This window comes from Mustelus asterias, chromosome 7, assembly GCF_964213995.1.
Source record: "Mustelus asterias chromosome 7, sMusAst1.hap1.1, whole genome shotgun sequence".
Classification (NCBI taxonomy): Eukaryota; Metazoa; Chordata; class Chondrichthyes; order Carcharhiniformes; family Triakidae; genus Mustelus; species Mustelus asterias.
This window is the reverse complement of record NC_135807.1, coordinates 86840377-86858844: the sequence shown is the minus strand read 5'-3', so window position 1 is coordinate 86858844 and position 18468 is coordinate 86840377. Positions and strand designations below refer to the sequence as shown.

At 39.6% G+C, this 18468-nt stretch overlaps 1 protein-coding gene and 1 long non-coding RNA gene across 3 annotated transcripts in view; one reads left to right on the top strand and one right to left on the bottom strand.

Annotated features, from left to right (window-relative positions):
- mib1 (MIB E3 ubiquitin protein ligase 1) overlaps positions 1 to 18468 on the bottom strand; it is a 161194-nt gene that overhangs the window by 54577 nt on the left and 88149 nt on the right. The gene's annotated exons all lie outside the window — the stretch shown is intronic.
- LOC144495838 (uncharacterized) lies at positions 9402 to 17103 on the top strand. Its single transcript, XR_013498347.1, has 3 exons — positions 9402 to 9699; positions 11095 to 11364; positions 15111 to 17103. It is a non-coding gene; the product is annotated as an uncharacterized LOC144495838 (long non-coding RNA).

Here is an 18468-nt window from a genome sequence, read left to right as displayed (position 1 = left end):
GTTGCCTGTAACTAAACAGCAAAACTAACATTTTAATGATGCATCGTACATCAGCTGTACAAAAGGAACAGCAGATTATTGGATAAGTGGACACTCCATATTTTCCTTGGTCTTTTGTGTCAACTATTCCCTGCTGAAAATAGTTGGGAATTAATTTTCATAATCCCACCTCCCCACTGAAAATAAAGGTAATTGTGATTTTGCTGGATTCTGCCAGCTAAGACTTTTAAATACTGGTTCTTGCAGCCTGCAGCATCATTTACAACTGATTGCTTGCGATGATTAATCATGAGGCTAGAGGACAGGCTATCGATTCTCAACTTCATGACACTTTAACAATGTGGTCTCAATTGAAACATACCAACCAATTCAACCGAAGTGAGACTGGCACAATGGGAACAGCCCTTTTGTCAAGTATCACACTTCAGATTCGCGTGAAAGCTGGTTTTCAGAATTTACTTTGCAACCCAGTTTACATATTTGTTGAATTGCTGGGGAACATATTTGTTGAATTGCTGGGGAACATAACCAGACCATTTTTGATTCACCATCATTCTCAAAATGGTGGACTCAAATTTGAAATGCAGGGAAACATGGAGGAAAATTGCACAGCATTATGGATGGTTAAATTTATGGGATGTAGAGCAGAGCAGGAAAAAGTGGGCTTCTGACTAGAAAGGGCCTGTGTTCTCTGAAGTTTAGAGACAATCTAATTGAAACAAATAAAATTCTTAGAAGACTTGACAGGGTACCTGCAACAAGGCTGCTTCCCTTCACTGAGGAATCGAGAACACGGAGTCACACACAGAAGAAAAAATCTCAGAGGAATGAAACCAAACAGACCACCCAGCATCAAATCAGGCACCCAAAATGATAATAGCAAACCCAGCCGACCCTACAAGGTCCTCCTTACTAGCATCTGGGGACTAGGGCTAAGATTGGAAGAACTGTCCCACGGACTAGTTAAGCCTGAAATAGTCACTCTCATGGAACCATACCTGGGACAATGCCTCCGACACCATCATCATCATATCTGAATATGTCTGTCCCACCAGGGGTAAAATCCCAGCAGAGGTGGTGGCACAATGGTATACAGTCAGGAGGGAGTGGCCCTGTACGCAGATCAAACATAGGCCAGGAACTTCCTGTTAATATCACGTAACCACCCCCCCCCCCCCCCACCCCCCCCGTTCACACAACTTATGAATCAGTATTCCATGTTGAACATCACTTGGAGAAAGTCCACAAGACCATAAGACATAGGAGCAGAATTAGGCCAATCAGCCCATCGAGTCTGTTCCACCATTCAATCATGGCTGATTTTTTCTCATCCCCATTCGCCTGCTTTGTCCCCATAACCCCTGATCCCCTTATTAATCAAGAACCTATCTATCTCTGTCTTAAAGACACTCAATGGCCTGGCCTCCATTGCCTTCTGCAGCAGAGTTCCACAGGTTCACCACTCTCTGGCTGAAGAAATTCCTCCTCATCTGTTTTAAAGGACTGTCCCTTTAGCCTGAGGTTGTGCCTCTGGGTCTAGTTTTTCTAATAGTGGAAACATCCTCTCCACGTCCACTCTATCCAGGCCTCACAGTATCCCGTAAATTTCAATAAGGTCCCCCCCCTCATCCTTCTAAACTCCAGTGAGTACAGACCCAGAGTCCTCAGCCGTTCCTCATACGACAAGCTCTTCAATCCAGGGATCATTCTTGTGAACCTCCTCTGGACGCTTTCCAAGGCCAGCACATCCTTCCTTAGATATGGGGCCCAAAACTGCTCACAATACTCCAAATGGGGTCTGGGGTCCTGAGGGTGGTAAGGGCACAGAACGTATCCTGGGAGGGGGACATTAAAGGCCATCACCAAGAGTGACTCGGTAGTGACTACTCCAGACCGCAATGGCCAAGTCCTAAAGGACATAACTGCAAGACTGGGTCTGCAGCAGATGGTGAGGAAACCAACAAGATGGAAAATCATCCTTGACCATATCCTCACCGACCTACCTGCCATAGATGCATCAGTCAACGACATCATTGGTAGGAGTGACCACAGCAGAGCCCTGGAGGAGATGAAATCCTGTCTTCACATTGAGGATACCCTCCATCATGTTGTGCCTCACTACCATCATACTAAATTGGATAGATTTCAAATAGATCTGGCAACTCAAGACTGGGTCACCATGAGGCACTGTGGGCCATTAGCAGTAACAGAATTTCACTTCAGCTGGCTAATCTACCATTATCACAAACCCAGAGGATCAATGAGGAGTGCAGGAGGGCAAACCAGGAGCAGCATCAGGCACACCTAAAAATGAGGCATCAACCTGGTGAAGCAACAACACAGGACTCCTCGTGCCCAAACAGCATAAGCAGCAAGTAATAGACAAAGCTAAACAATTCCAGAACCAAATCATGAGATCTAAGCTCTGCAGTCCTGCCATATCCAGTCATGAATGGTGATGGACAATTAAACAACTCATTGAAGGAGGAAATTCCACAAACATCCCCATCCTCAATGATGGGGAAGCCCAGCACATTAGCGCAAAAGATAAAGCTGAAGCATTTGCAACAATCTTCAGCCAGACGTGCGTAGTATATGATTCATCTTGGCCTACTACAGAGGTCCCCAGCATCACATTTATCAATCTTCAGCAGATTTGATATCTAGAAACGACTTAAGGCACTGGATACTGCAAAGGCTATGGTTCCTGACAAAATTTCAGCAATAGTCCTGAAGGCTTGTGCTCCAGAACCGGCCATACCATAGACAAGCTGTTCCAGTACAGATATAACACTGGCATCTACATGGCAATGCGCAAAATTGTCCTGCACATGTCCTGCACACAAGAAACAGGACAAATCCCACCCAGTCAATTACCTTCCTATTAGCCTACACTCGATTATCAGCAAACTGATGGAAGAGGTCATCAACAGTGCTGTTAAGCGGCACTTGATTAGCAATAACCTGTTCATGGATACTCAGTTTAGGTTCTGCCAGGGCCACTGGGCTCCTGACCTCATTACAGCTTTGGTTCAAACGTGGTTCAACTGAGCATTTGACCAATTATGACATCAAGGAGCCTTCACAACACTGGAGTCAACAGGAATCAGGGAGAAATTTCTTCACTAGTTGGGAGTCATACCTAGCACAAAGGAAGGAGGTTGTGGTTGTTTGAGGTCAATCATCACAGTTCCAGGACTTCACTGCAAGAGTTCATCAGGGTAGTGTCTGAGGTCCAAGCATCTTCAGCCGTTACATCAATGACTTTCCTTCCATCATAAGGTCAGAAGTGAGGTTATTTGCAGATGTTCAGCACCATTTGTGATTGCTCAGATACTGAAGCAGTCCATGTCCAAATGCAGCAAGACCTGGGCAATACCCAGGCTGGGCGGACAAGTGGCAAGTGACATTCACGGCACACAAGTGCCAGATAATGACCATCTTCAACAAGAGACAATCCAAACATCACCCCTTGACATTCAATGGCATTACCATCCCTAAATCCCCCACTATCAACATCCTGGGGGGGGTGGTTTAACCATTGACCAGAAACTGAACTGGACTGGCGATGTAAATACTGTGGCTGCATGTGAATCTTAGAAGCTAGGAATCCTGCGCCAACTAACTCACCTTCTGACTCCCCAAAGTCTGTTCACCATCTAGAAGGCACAAGTAAGGAGTGTGATGGAACACTCCCCATTTGTCTGGATGATGAAGCTCCAACAACACAAGACGTTTGACATCATCCAGGACAAAGCAGCCCACTCCTATCCACAAACATTCACTCCCCCCACCACCAACACAGTGGCAGCGGTGTGTACCATCTCCCAGACACACTGCAGAGACTCAACAAGCCTCCTGAGACAGTATCTTCCAAACCCACAACTATTACCATCTAGAAAAACAAGGGTCGCAGACAAATGGGAACATTACCACCTGGAAACTCCTCTCACGGCCACCCACACCCCTGACTTGGAAATGTATCACTGTTCCTTCACTGTCGCTGGTCCATCAAAGATGCCAAGAGACAGTACCGGACCAAGCTAGAGTCCCAGGCTAGCCACACAGACTTCCACCAACTATGGCAAGGTCTACAAGACATAATAGGCTACAAGATAAAGGCACGTAAAATCCCTGGCACCAATGCACCCTTCCCTGATGAGCTCAACACATTCTATGCCCATTTTGAGCAACAGGTCAGCGAGAGCATGCCCTCCACCCCGGAAGCCTCAGCTGAACCCATATCCAAGGTCATCATCGTATATGTCTGAGTAACCTTCTCGAAAGTCAAGCCACGGAAAGCAATGGGCCCAAATGGGGTACCCGGACAAACGCTCAGATCATGCACAGACCAGCTGCTGGAGGTATTCACAGACTTCTCTCTTTACAACAACCTGAGGTCCCTGTCAGCTTCAAGACGACCACCACCACCCCTGTACCAAAGAAAAGCCGGACAGTTTGTCTTAATGACTATCGTCTGGTGGCTCTGACATCCATCATTATGAAATGCTTTGAAAGGCAGTCATGGCACAAATCAATTCCGGCCTCCCAGATTGTCTGGATTCACGACAGTTCGCCTACCGCCACAAAAGTCTGCTGCACACGCCATCCCCCGGCCCTACACTCAACCCTGGAACACCTGGATAACAAAGTCACCTATATCAGACTCCTATTTAGTGACTACAGCTCAGCCTTCAACACCATTATTCCCACAAAATTCATCTCCAACTCCGTGGCCTGGGCTTTGGCTCCTCCCTCTGATTCTGGATCCTAAACATCCGAATCCACAGACCGCAATCAGTAAGGAGGGGCAACAACACCTCCTCCACGATCATCCTCAACACCAGTGCCCCACAAGGCTATGTCCTCAGCCGCTTACGATACTCCTCATACACCTATGACTATGTGGCCAAATTCCTCTCCAACTCTATGTTCAAGTTTGGTGATGACACCACCATAGTGGGTCGGATCGCAAACAATGATGAGACGGAGTACAGGAAAGAGATAGAGAATCTGGTGAACTGGTGCAATGACAATAATCTTTCCCTCAATGTCAACAAAACGAAGGAGATAGTCATTCACTTCAGGAAGTATAGTGGAGGACATGCCCCTGTCTACATCAACGGGGACGAAGTGGAAATAGTCGAGAGCTTCAAGTTGTGAGGTTTCCAGATCATCAACAACTGTCCTGGTCCCTCCATGCCGACACTATAGTTAAGAAAGCCCACCAACGCCTCTACTTTTTCAGAAGAGTAAGGAAATTTGGCACGTCTGCTACTATTCTCATCAACTTTCACAGATGCACCATAGAAAACATTTTTTCTGGTTGTATCACTGCTTGGTATGGTTCCTGCTCTGTCCAAGACCGCAAAAGCTACAAAGGGTCATGAATGAAGCCCAGTACATCACCCAAACCAGCCTCCAATTTATTGACACTGTCTACACTTCCCACTGCCTCGGAAAAGCAGCCAGCATAATCAAGGATCCCACGCGCCCCAGACACTCTCTTCCACCTTCTTCCGTCAAGAAAAAGATACAACAGTCTGAGGACATGCACCAACTGATTCAAGAACAGCTTCTTCCCTGTTGCCATCCAACTTTTGAATGGACCTACCTCGCATTAAGTTGATCCTTCTCTATACCCTAGCTATGATTGTAACACTACATTCTGCACTCTCTCCTTTCCTTCTCTATGAACAGCATGCTTTGTCTGTCTAGTACGCAAGAAACAATACTTTTCACTGTTTAGTAATACATGTGACAATAATAAATCAAATCAATTCCTGGAACTCCCTCACTAACAGCACAGTGGGTGTCCCTACACCACATGAACTGCAGCAGTTCACACCAATACCTGCTCAAGGACAATGAAGGATGGGGAAAAATGGTGGTCAAGACAGCAGCGCGCTCATCCCATGAACAAATTTTTAAAACTCTCAGAATAAGGAGCCAGCCATTTAGGACAGAGATAAGGAGAAATTTCTTCAGTTAGAGTGCTGGGACTCTTTGGCAGAATTCCAAAGAACTGTGTATATTCATTCAATAAATAAATTCAAGACTGAGATGAATAGATTTTGGGCACTTTGGGAATCAAGGGATAAAGGGACCGAGTGGAAAAGTAGAGTTAGTGTAACAGTTCATCCACAATCATATTGAATGGTGGAACAGGCTTTATGGAACATGTGACTCCTGCTTTTGCGTTGCAATCAAGAATAATTTAGTTGTTACTCTCTTAAGTGACAAATTCTCATTGGGAATTGACAAAGTAGTAAACTATAGGAATAAATATTAATTTAGTTTGTGTTATAAAATACCCAAGGGCTGTACTTGCTTTTCCACTATAACCTGAATTTCTCTTGTATCTTAAATATACAAGTCTCAGCCATAGTTCACCATAGACATAGGATGGTGCCACAGGGGATGGCATCGCTACCTCTCAGCGCCAAGAACCCACGTTCAATTCCGGCCTTGGGTGACTGTGGAATTTGCACGTTCTCACAGTGAATGCCTAGGTTTCCTCCAGGTGCTCTGGTTTCCTCCCATGGTCCAAAAAAGTGCAGGTCAGGTGGTTTAGCTATGGTACATGCATGGAGTTACGGGGATAGGGCGGAAGAGAGGACCTGGGTGGGATGCTCTTTCGGAGAGTCGGTCAGACTTCATGGGCCAGGTGGCCTCTTTCTGCACTGTAAGGATGCTATCCATGGTTCTTAGCTCAGCATTCTGGTCTGAATCGTAAGATTGTGGGTTCAAGTCCTACTTCAGAGACTTGATCATAAAATCTAGGCTGACATCTCAGTGCACAGGGAGTGTTGGAATGCTGGAGGTGACATCTATAGCATGAGATGTTAAACTGACACCATGCATCCTCAAATGGATGTAAAATACTCCCTGGTGCTATTTGAAGAATACAAGAGTTGATCTGGTGTCCTAACCAATACTTATCCTTCAGTCAGCAAAGAAAACCAATTTTTTGATCACTATATCATTACCATTTTGGGATTTTGTTGTGCACAAATTGGTTGCATTGCATTACAATAGTAACCACTCGTCAAAAATACCTCATTGGCTGTAAACGACTCTAGGATGTCCTACCTACATGAAAGGTGCTATATAAATGCAAGTCTTCCCTTCTTATCTTTCCAAAAATGTTTGGGCACTCATGAGATGGGATCTGGAATTGGCACTGAACTGGAAGAAAGATGGAAAACTCATCCGTGGATGAATTTTGAGAATGTTTATTGAAGTGTGAAATGAGAAGTTGGAAAAAGCAGAGGCCTAGGTGTAGGATTCTGCAGAGTAGAATTGAGACAGTTAAAGGGACTACATCACTGGTGGAATGAAGAGGTCGATGGGAAAATGAATCATAATGAATTGAATGAGAATAGGAACAAAAAAAAAAATCCAGATGCCTCAGCTCTGTCTAATTCTCATCTTTCAGCAAGATTTTGCTAATGGTTGAGTTTTCCTCAATTGACTGACAGCTCTAGAGTCCCAGCAGCGACAGTGAAAGGACTGGCCAGAAATGGGATGACAAGCAGTCCCCAGATTCTCAAGTCTTGGAGACCAGGAACTGACGAATGCAGGGTTCTCACAGCAGGGAGGGGAGGTGATTTTGATGGCAAGTCCACAGGGGATAGAGCATCTGCAAGGGGTTAACTTTTGGAATAGGGGGGAGGAGGGTGTGTGTGCGTGTGAGAGAGAAAGAGAGAGAGAGACCTTGTCCTGAATCAATTAACAGCTTTCCCCCAATCTCCCCAGATCTCTAACCTCCTTCAAAATGATTAGTTTTACATTTGGATTGAACATTCGTTCAAGACCTTTGAGATCCTTCAGGGGTCAGGTCTGTTACTGAAGGTCAGTGCTTCCATTCACACAAAGTGAAAGTGTACTGTGAGAAACAGGACAAAAATCTAGCACCAAAAGAACTTTGGTTTAACTTGATTTCTTATCATTGCAAAGTCATAAAGAACTGTGGAAAAAATGTACTTAGTGCTGAGATACAATTGCAGGTATTCCGATACTGTGAAGTAGGATCATATTTAAAAATAGATAATTTGGTCTTAAAACTGACAGAACATCACTCAATATTGTTGCTGCAAACAATAATTTACTCTACATTTCAGGCATATTGCTTGTGTCTCTGAAGACACACCTTTAGCTCAAAAGGAAATAAAAACTCAGTTGTGATTACAGACTTAATGCTGTACAATTACAACATGCCTTCATTTAGTTGAAGCCTTCAGATGGGCCTAGGTAGTTTATGTTATCTTCAACCTCTTCCTTACCCTATGTATAGATTGGCAGCAATGTAAATCCAGAAAACCTTCCATCCTGTTTAGTGTCAATATTGGTCATTTGCCTTCCTTGTGCTAGATTTTTTTTTAAAATTCTTCCAAATACTAAGAGATAAGATATTTTGGACTGGCCTGCGCCAAACAAAATGAATCCTATGGTGTCTTCGGTGTTTAAATATAATCTAAAGGATCCTTCATAATATTGGGTTTGACATAATTCCACATCAGTCAGCCAGCAGTAGATACATTGGCACTCAGGGTAAATATGACCTTCAGCACAGATTTTTTTTGCCTCTACAGCAACATATTGCACATATCTTCAGGAGCATCAAATCCCTGATAAAGATAAAACAAAATATACACCTGACCCAAAATCATCAGACAAAGTTATTACTATGCTTTAAATGCAAAATAATAGAGACTTGATGGCTTATGAAACATGTTGCTCTTAGCAGATTTTCATCATTTTGAAACGAGCAAGCTGCAAGAAATTTTCAGAAAATAATAAATGTATGCCACAATTACCATTTTTTAAAAAAAGAAACTCACTATACCAAATAAATGACAACACGTTTTCTACAATCACTACAACCGTACCTCTGCACAAAGTACATTTTTCCACAGCTCTTTATTACTTTGAAATGATTCCTAAAAAAAAATGTTACAGTCTGTTCTTTTGGTGATAGATTTTTTTCCCACTTTCTCCCAGTTGACACTTTCCCTCGGTTCTAGCATTCATATTCTCTGCAGTGCTTCTAACTATAGTGCAGATTGCATCAGACTCTACCATGTGCAGCAGAGGAACACTGAAAAGCAAGGAAATTATTAGTAGAAACATGAGAGACTGCTTTATTTGGCTCAACTAAAAATAGAATCAAATGGCACAGCCTTGCCAGGGATCTGCAGGATAAGCAATCGATAGGCTGAGCGCACGATAGAACTACCCCAGTTCTTGGATCGACAATCGACAGCTGAAAGGCTATTTTTTGCTATGGTTGACTAAATATGGTCAGGGAGGGAGCGATACTGGAGAGCTTGGTTGCCTGGCAGCGCATGTTTCAAATGCTTAGCTGACTATAAAGCAAGAGCAGTTTCATTTTTTCTTCTAAGTGTAAAATGTGTCCAGCAGCTTTGCGTGTATGGGAGCTCTGACCTCAGTAGCAGACCTGACCTCTGAAGGACCACAGTAGTCTCGAACAGATGTTCAATCCATATGTAAAGCCAGAAGTGAGAAGTGACGCAGTGCAGCGTCGAAGCAAGCAGAAGATCCATCTTTCCAACTAAAGTGCCGAACCTCTCTCAGCATCTCTTTCTCTCTCCCTCTCTCTATATCTACTTCTCAGCTTCTGCTAATCACCTGAACAACCACCCTGCAGTGTTCAACTTCTGGCAGGGCAAGCAAAAGGTACTTGTTTCCCAATAATGCAAGCAGAGCTGTGTAGTTCTTTTTAAAAAAGGAAAGCTGTTAAGGCTTGTGAAAACTGCCCATTTAATTTTTTTAAAGATGCATTAATAATGGAATCATGCTGTATTTTTTTTTTACATCAGTGTCTAACTGATTTCTACCTTTCCCCAGCAAAAGATGGGCTGATTTAACAACAGCAGCAAATATTTTTGGATGAATGCTCGTGTCCCTCCTTATTAATTTGATCAACTGCAAAATACTGCATGTTTCTAACAAACTTATTTTGCATTATAGGATCATATTATATGGAGAGGAAGTTGATATGGTGCTATCAGTGGCAGCTTTTAGCTCGCTATTACATGCATGTGTCCTGCAAGTATTTTCCCTGTTCAAGTGCAAATGTAAAGCTGTAAATTTAATTGTACAAGATTTGGGTTGAGCTTAAGACACTTTTAAAGATTGAGTTTCAAAGTCAACAGTAATTGTAACCTTAAGCAAATTTGTGCTTTTAACAGATTATGGGTTCATGCCTGCATTTAGGTTTTGAGCAATAATTTGTTATAGTTTTTTAAAAACCGGAGTTTAAATGCATGAAACTAACAGATATGGCTGCGACAAGAACAAGCTATTTTAAATACGCAAGACTGCCTACTGGATTTTTTTTTTTCAATGCTGCAGTGCTTTGACTTCCCTGCTAACTACAACTTGGATTTGCTCAACCTCTGAACTTTTTTTTGGAAAAACACCATGCTGCATGAATTTAGTTTCAATGCTTATCCCACCTTTCGTGAAATATCTCAATTCCGATGTCCGGACAAGCAGAATACATTTAGGGACATAATACAACGGAAAACACTGTGCTACAGGCAAAGCACTCTTAACAGTTTAATGGTTGATAAATTTCAACTATGCCTGAACTGCACATTTGAACACCAGCTTCAATTTACATTTTTATGCTTTTCACATGATTATTTTTTTAAAACTTTGCCTCGAAGGGAGAATTTGCTTGTGGAATTGGAGGAAGGGAAAATAATCTTCAGTAACAATCTGTTCACTTCACATTTTTATGTATTGATATGGAAAACCTGGAATTGATGTTGCCTCTTCCCCAGTCCCAAAGAAGTGAGCGGAGCAAAAAAGTACTTTATTAAAAAAATGCAGGGTAAGGATCAAATTTCCACCCAGCTTGATTGTAGCCTAAATCCCAAACATAATTAACTTCTTATTCCATGTTATAGCTTCATATATCACCAGCAGTTGTGGTATCTGAAGCATAGCATCAAGACTATAGTAAAACAGAAAGATAAATCAGAAACTGACTAATTCAGTTACTCATATTAACACCAAAAGATCGAAGTCAGGTATCTGAAGATAAAAAAACTTCTTTCCTTTTAGGTGTTAAGTTCTGCATACAAACAAAAATATGGCAACAATGAACCTAAAGAAGAAAAACAAGTTAACAATAATGATCAAAAGAAGATTGTGTGTCCACAAACACAGGCCACATCTCATAAATGGAACTCTGAAGTGTATTTAAAAGGAACAATCTAATTTCTTCAGCAAATGGCACGTAAAGTTTGGAAAAATAACTGAAAACGAACTGTGGATGCTGGCATATGATATGGAGTTCTGAAAGTCTAACTCCTGCACTTGCAAATTTTTCAGGTAATTTATAAAATTGCATTGGAGCAAGGTGTATTTTTTAAGCCATCCTTTCTGTGCTATTTCTTCCATGTTAAGTGTAGCTTTTTATTCCTCAAGATATATATTATTTAATATCAATAATATTAAACAAATAACTTAACTGTGCTTCAGCAAACAGGTGAATCTTATAACAAGATGCATTGTTTTTAAGCATCCATATTCAAGACAGATGACCTGCAAGTGTCTTTCCTGCCTGGAACACATACTTCTTTATATGCCCATATGAGCCTAAACAACTGTGGAATGTAAAGAAGTATGTATTTCTGGTGGGCAATGAACAACCGTGAAGAACACAAAGGCACTTTAAGTGGACCAAAACATACAATGGAAAACATACATGGCACTTGCATGGCTATTGTGTAAACAAGATCTACTCCAATGTTCATTTTTCTCCTGAACTCAAAACATAATTTACACGTAAACAAGCTTGGTTGGAACAGAATAAAAGCCATAGATCAATATTTTCTGGTTTATCCAACATCACTAATAAAAAGCACAATAGGAAAATTTGCATCTAAGCACCATGCTTTAAACCAGCTGTCCACTATTCGTGTACCCAGTATCATTTAAACATACAAATTGGACAGGTAATTAAAGACTATAGCTAATATTACTACAACATAAACATTTAAATTCTATGATTTATTTTACTGCTTAGAATCATAGAATCCCTACAGTGTGGCAGGCCACTCACCTGCACCGACAACAATCCTACCCAGGCCCTATCCCCATAACCCTACGTATTTACCCTGCTAGTCCCCCTGACTCTAATGGGCAATTTAGCATGGCCAATCCACCTAACCCGCGCATCTTTGGTGTGTGGGAAGAAACCGGAGCACCCAGAGGAAACCCACGCAGACATGGGGAGAACATGCAAACTCCACACACACACACACACACATTCACCCAAGGCCGGAATTGAACTCTGGACCCTGGCATTGTGAGGCAGCAGTGCCAACCACTGTGCCACCAAAAATAAATGCATACAAAAATAAATATACAAAAATACTAAAAATTAAAGGTTTCAACATGAAAAGCAGTAAAATTGAACTGAAAACGTTGAGCGCAATGTGCAGTCCTTTTAAAGTTAATTTAGCTGCTGCAAAAACAGTCAATGGACTTTTAATTCGAGATAAGTGTTGAACCAAGAACAAAATACACAGTGTCATCACCAAAATTCCACATAATTAGCAACGCAGTGAGGGAAAAAAAGGTAAAAGAGCTTTTACTATTAGCCAACTGACAAACACACATATTGGACATTCACTTTAACTTGAGCATCATGAACATATGGATACAGTGTTCTTAGTCCTCTGAGCCTCTTCAATTTGTTTTTTGTTTGTTCAGTACAACCAAGAATTCTGTCTCTTCATTTACAACCCCACTTGGGGAAGTGTGATTTCATAGGACACAGAACATAAATCACAAAATGAAGACTAATAAGTCTCAATGGATAAAATGAAATTTTAAGTTAAATTACAATCAGGAACAATGGGTTTAGCCACTTCAATTTACTCTAATATACTGTTGTACATCAAAGCCTATTATTCCATTGGTATAGTACATTTGACAATGCTTGTGCTAAAGTTAAAAGTCATAAAAATTGATAATTCTTAAAAACCCAAACTGTTGTTTAATATTCTATAGTATGGTAAATGTTTTAAATTAAAGCAGAACATTTCTCACATGCTAATCATAGCATCTGCAGATAGCTGTGGCACTTTTGGAAATTTAACAGATTAATTACCAATAATTTTCCAAGGTTCATGAGTTTATCAGAAAGGACAAGTCCAAAAACTTCCAAAAAGCAAAACAGTACTCATGTTGTGAGGAAAGTACATAATATTGATAGTGCAATACTCTTCTTTCAATTTTTACACTGCAATTCGATTCAGAATATCTGCAATTGTAATTTTTTGAAGGCTGGAGGAAAGTTGCGAAAGATTGATCAAGTGTATATATAATCAATATTTACTAGAATAAATTAAAATTCCTGTATAATTGTACAGTTTTCCATAAATTTGAAAATTTCTGAAGTTAACTTATGAGTTAACAATTTGAGGGATTCAAAAAAATAATCTATTCCATAATCCCACATGCCTTCACTGCCCTTGCAATGTCACAATGCTTCCCTTCCTGAAGCTGAAAATGCACTTCTGCATTTTCACAGAAACATTCGTTAAACGTTTATGCCAAATCCATTAAAATCATAAGTGTTCTACAGTCTTAAAATCAAAAGATTTAAAAATGATAAAAGCTGCAATACATCAAATTCTATTTTCATTTTAATAGCAATGTAGTTCAGTTGCAACAGGATAAGATTCTTTAAATTGTTTAGAACATTATATTGTTCCTATTCATGGTTTTCAAAGCTGTTATTCACCAACTTTCACTAATCCTCACTGAATGTTTCAATGATTAAGCTCCATTAACAAAAAGGAACTGCATATGTAGCTTTTTGTCCTCCCTCCCTCCCCCACCACCTTTTTTGAACTGACAATGCAGACTTTTCCAGGCAAGGTCCGCTTGCCAACTAATTTCATTGTTCATAGCTTCACAGATTAACAATAAAGAGAATGAACTTCTACTTGAACAGCAACTGCTGCAATTGACAATATTTGAACCAAATCTGTAAATATCACTGTACAGTACAATCAACTGTGATCAGGAGACATTCGGCTGTTTACATGGTAGATATTTCATAGCTCAACTGCACACTCACTAAAATATGTTCGCCAATAACACATCCACACTTAAGTATTGCTTTAAGTTTGTCAGATCAACCTGCATAGCATAACACTGCAAGGATGTGCCAAGAACAAACAGAGCTGTGTCACAAGCCAACATTTCTTACATAGCTCAGCTACTACAAGTGTGCAAACCTCAGAGCACAAATAATATTTAATATATCTACACATGTACTGTAAGATTAATTCAGTAAACTTTAAAGTCCCTAAAAGGTGAATTTTAAGAACATTTGAATACAGAGTATTATCCCTCAGGTTTCGGTAGCCGGTGCTTATTTGTGCAAGATGATGTGCACACTGGATAAAACATGGATACCAAATTTAAAGCGAAATTACCTTTTCACAAACTAGTTCCAAAACATTAAACAGTACAAAATTTTGTGCGAAGATATTTATTGTTCATCTTTCTACATCTATTCTTTCTACATCAGGACAAGTCTGACATACTGTAAAGCTTTACAAATTTAGCAAAGAATATTATTTGTAGGAGCTTATTTCATTTATCAATACAACATAACTCTGAATACTGCTCGTCTGACATTGACAAAAAGCTGTTTATATTTAATGAAGAAACTTTCAGCAGTTTCCACATTGCGAATAGAGCAAAAACTGGTATTCTCCTACATGTGGAGTGCCTTGGACAACTTTGGTTGAAAACATTTTCAGAATCTGAAAAGTGCCTTCCAATGCACTAAGTCATGAACTTTGGTTGTATTCAAGTCAAAATGGCCTACAAATATCTTTTTTTTTAAAAAAACGAACGTAATCCCAAACGTAGTTACAGAAAACTACAGAATAGAATTTGAAAGAGCATGGAATTACAAAAGTTGCAGAGAGAGACATTTTTTAAATGACTGAACATGCCTATTTTGGGGACAATTACTTCTTAAATAGCATTGTTTCAATCAAGAATCCAGAACTTAACATCTCTCAACCTGACCAGCTTGATTCATTCAACAGATACAGCAGAAGTCTGAACATTTGCTGACAGTTTTGCAACTCAAAGGATTTTCAGACATTTGACTGACATGGTGAACAGATGTTGACACTGAAGTATTATATTGCATGTTCCAATGTCTCTTCATGCCCAGATATGGCGATTGCATTAAAGTGCTCTGCTCTTCAAACAGGCATCCATAGCAGTCTAAGCTGCCCAAGAACACTACCAGTGGATATTAATAGCACCAATTTACAGCTGACTATGTCACTGCTGTTCCAACTATAATGCACCTGTATCAACTGGCAGTGACAGCATGCCAAAAGACTGCAAATTTAAAAATATGCACATTTCTCCACAACAGAAAGAGTCCAAAAGATGTCATAAGATAGTATGATCCAAAAAGGATGCAACATCTTGATTTGTCCTGTCAAAACAACTGCTAAAGTGAACCAAAGAACCACCAAAAATAAGACTGCTTAAGGAAAGCTGAATTTAAGGCCAAGGTTATATTGAGAAGCCCCACAAACAGTTTGACTATAGGAGGTGGGGTGGGGACAGAAGGGAGCAGGAAGAAACAATTTAAAACTTAAAGCCAAAGATCAGCCATGATTACATTGAGTGGCAGAGCAGGTTTAACTGACTGCACGTCTTCTCCTGCTTCTGTTTCTTATGTTCCTAAATACTGCAGCAGTGTCAATCATACAACAGTTGTAATATTTCTTATAATTTTCAGTAACATCCATCAACTACATTAACATAATGAGTATAATGGATTATATTCATTAAATTGGAACATTAACATTACTGCCACCTTTGTTACCACATTGGAAGTGGATATTTCAGGCACTTTGTCACTTCTGCTTTGCTGCCTTCATCCCTACAGGACACTTAAACAAGGAACTTGACATAGATGCAACTGTCCTGCAGACTTTGTTGTAACTGCACCACAAAGTCCAAGAATGTCTGGGTTCTTGCATTGCACAAGACTTCCAAGTTTCTTCTGCCTACCTACCTTATATTAAAAAATAGTTAAATATAATTCTGAACATTATATTTTGATGATTTATTTTCACCAACTGTTGTATCTAGTTTCTTCAAACATACATTTTGAATGCTATAAGAGTGAATAAAAAAATGGAGCTCAAAGTTTTCTTCCTCAGTGTAGCTTTAATCGCTGTTCAGGGCACACTTGGAAATTAAAATGTTAACAAAATTTGTTACTTTTATGTTTCTACATCATCCTAGGTAAGATTAGGGAAATAAATAATGTGCATTGTCAGAACAAAAAACCTCTTTCAGAGGCAAATTAAATTCAGAACCACTAATTGAAAATAAATCCACAGAAATTAACATTAAAAGTAAGCAAATTAGAAGGTTCAGTATGCTACATTCATTATCAAGTTGCTGTGAAAAGATCGCACATTTTATTGAAACGCCAAGTAATTAGGGGTAGGAATACAAGAAAAATCAAACAGAATAAAGCTTAATAGATATGTTGTTTTCCTTGAGAGATTTTATGCTTTTCTTGGCTAACATCTCACTAGCCAATGCTTTGCTAAAGCTGGTAAAATGGAACCAAATCAACTTTTCAATGGATTTGGTCCCCTTCAACCAGCTGTAGCTATGCATTGATCACAACTAGGAGGACGAGTGAAAGCAATAGCCATTCACTGCCATTCCCACTGGTACATTACCAGTTCATCAACCGGTTTGTTTAGCTAATGTATTTTAAAATGGACATCATTTTTAAAGACTTGACTTTGATATAAAGATACAAATCAAACCACTTGTACAAGAGTTTACTCCAAACCCAATGCTATGTCCTGGAATTTCACTGGCATTGGTACCTGTATATCTGTTTATACTGAAAACACACTTTACAGTGCATTGTATTTTAACTGAAATGAACTATGGAGTTAAAAGTTAATGATAACAACTGATTTCATGAAATGACATTGTGTGAACAATTCAACTATTTTTGCTGCATTTTATTAAAGAAAAATGGACTGAAACTAAAATCTCAACTTTTAAGTTTTTAAAAGGCACAATTAAAAAGGTATTGGGATATTTATCACTGTTACTGAGCACTATGTAAATCATGAGATTGCTTCTGAAGGCTGAAAACTAAGAGATAAAGCTATAATGGCTGTTTGTCGTAGAGTGCCTGAGAAATTAACACAGATTGAGAAGGTGTGCAACAAAAAACAGATAACAGAAATTAAAGTACAACACAGGAGAGCTGAAACATCTTTTATGCAGTATGCCAAATTTTAAATCAAAGGAAACTGCTGGCATAGTAACTTGAAAACAATACATTGGGCTTACAACGTTTTGATTGATCCAATAGCTCTGTTGCCTTATGAATATAGCCATGTAGTTTGCAAAAATATCTGACTAGATTCAGGGAAAAAAATCTGTTGATAACATATATTCGGTTCCAAGTATATTTAAAAATCAGCACTAAAATATTCATGAGTTTAAGACAGCGTTCAGGACCAACTACAGATATTAATTTAGAAAATCTGCCTTTCATTTGAAAAATTATACTTTTTCTTTACACGCAAAAATTTATACTGCTTCAAAATCAATTTGAAATCATGGTCGCATTATTGCCATATTCAATATTCCTGTAATCGCCTCTTGCCAAAAAATCTATACTGTATTAAATTCAAAATGTTGCTCTTTTCACCAGATTTCAAATCTTGAAAGTGTATACAGGTAGAGTAAAAGAAAAATGAAGACAAATTGTTTAGTTCACATATCTGGAATCAGAGATGGGAGCTCAAATATACTCCGGCGAATTTATTCATGATTCTACAGCAGTACCCTTGAACATCCTTTTGTCACCTTCATAGAGGTACTCTCATATCTGCAATGCAGTTACAGCTACTGACTGACACGAGTTGAACAGTGCAGTCATTACTCAGGATAGGAACTAAATTCAGCACATCAGGGAATTAGATGAGTAGCAATTGCCAGTAGTTAGGGAAAATAATGGGTTTAAAATTTATTAAACAAAACGCTATAATCTAAGATTTCAACTAAAAAGGAAACAGAACACGGAGTTCATTACTACACAAATTTGTCAGCAAGTTCAAGCGAAGAGGAAATACGCTGAGCTATGAATCACATAAACTTGCTGATCAATTTATGATGCTCAGCTATTTGCATCTCTCAAGCAGTCACTAATGCTCAACCTCCCCTTTACTTTTACAAATTTGCTGGATTTGTGCATTAAATTCAAATTAAGCTCACAGCAGAAAGTTAGGGCTTGCATAAAATAGCATCAGTGCCATTTTAATATATGATAATTATTCATTAAATACTAATGAACATCTAAGGCCCAGGAAGATAATAGTTTGAACTGCTGTGTCTCAA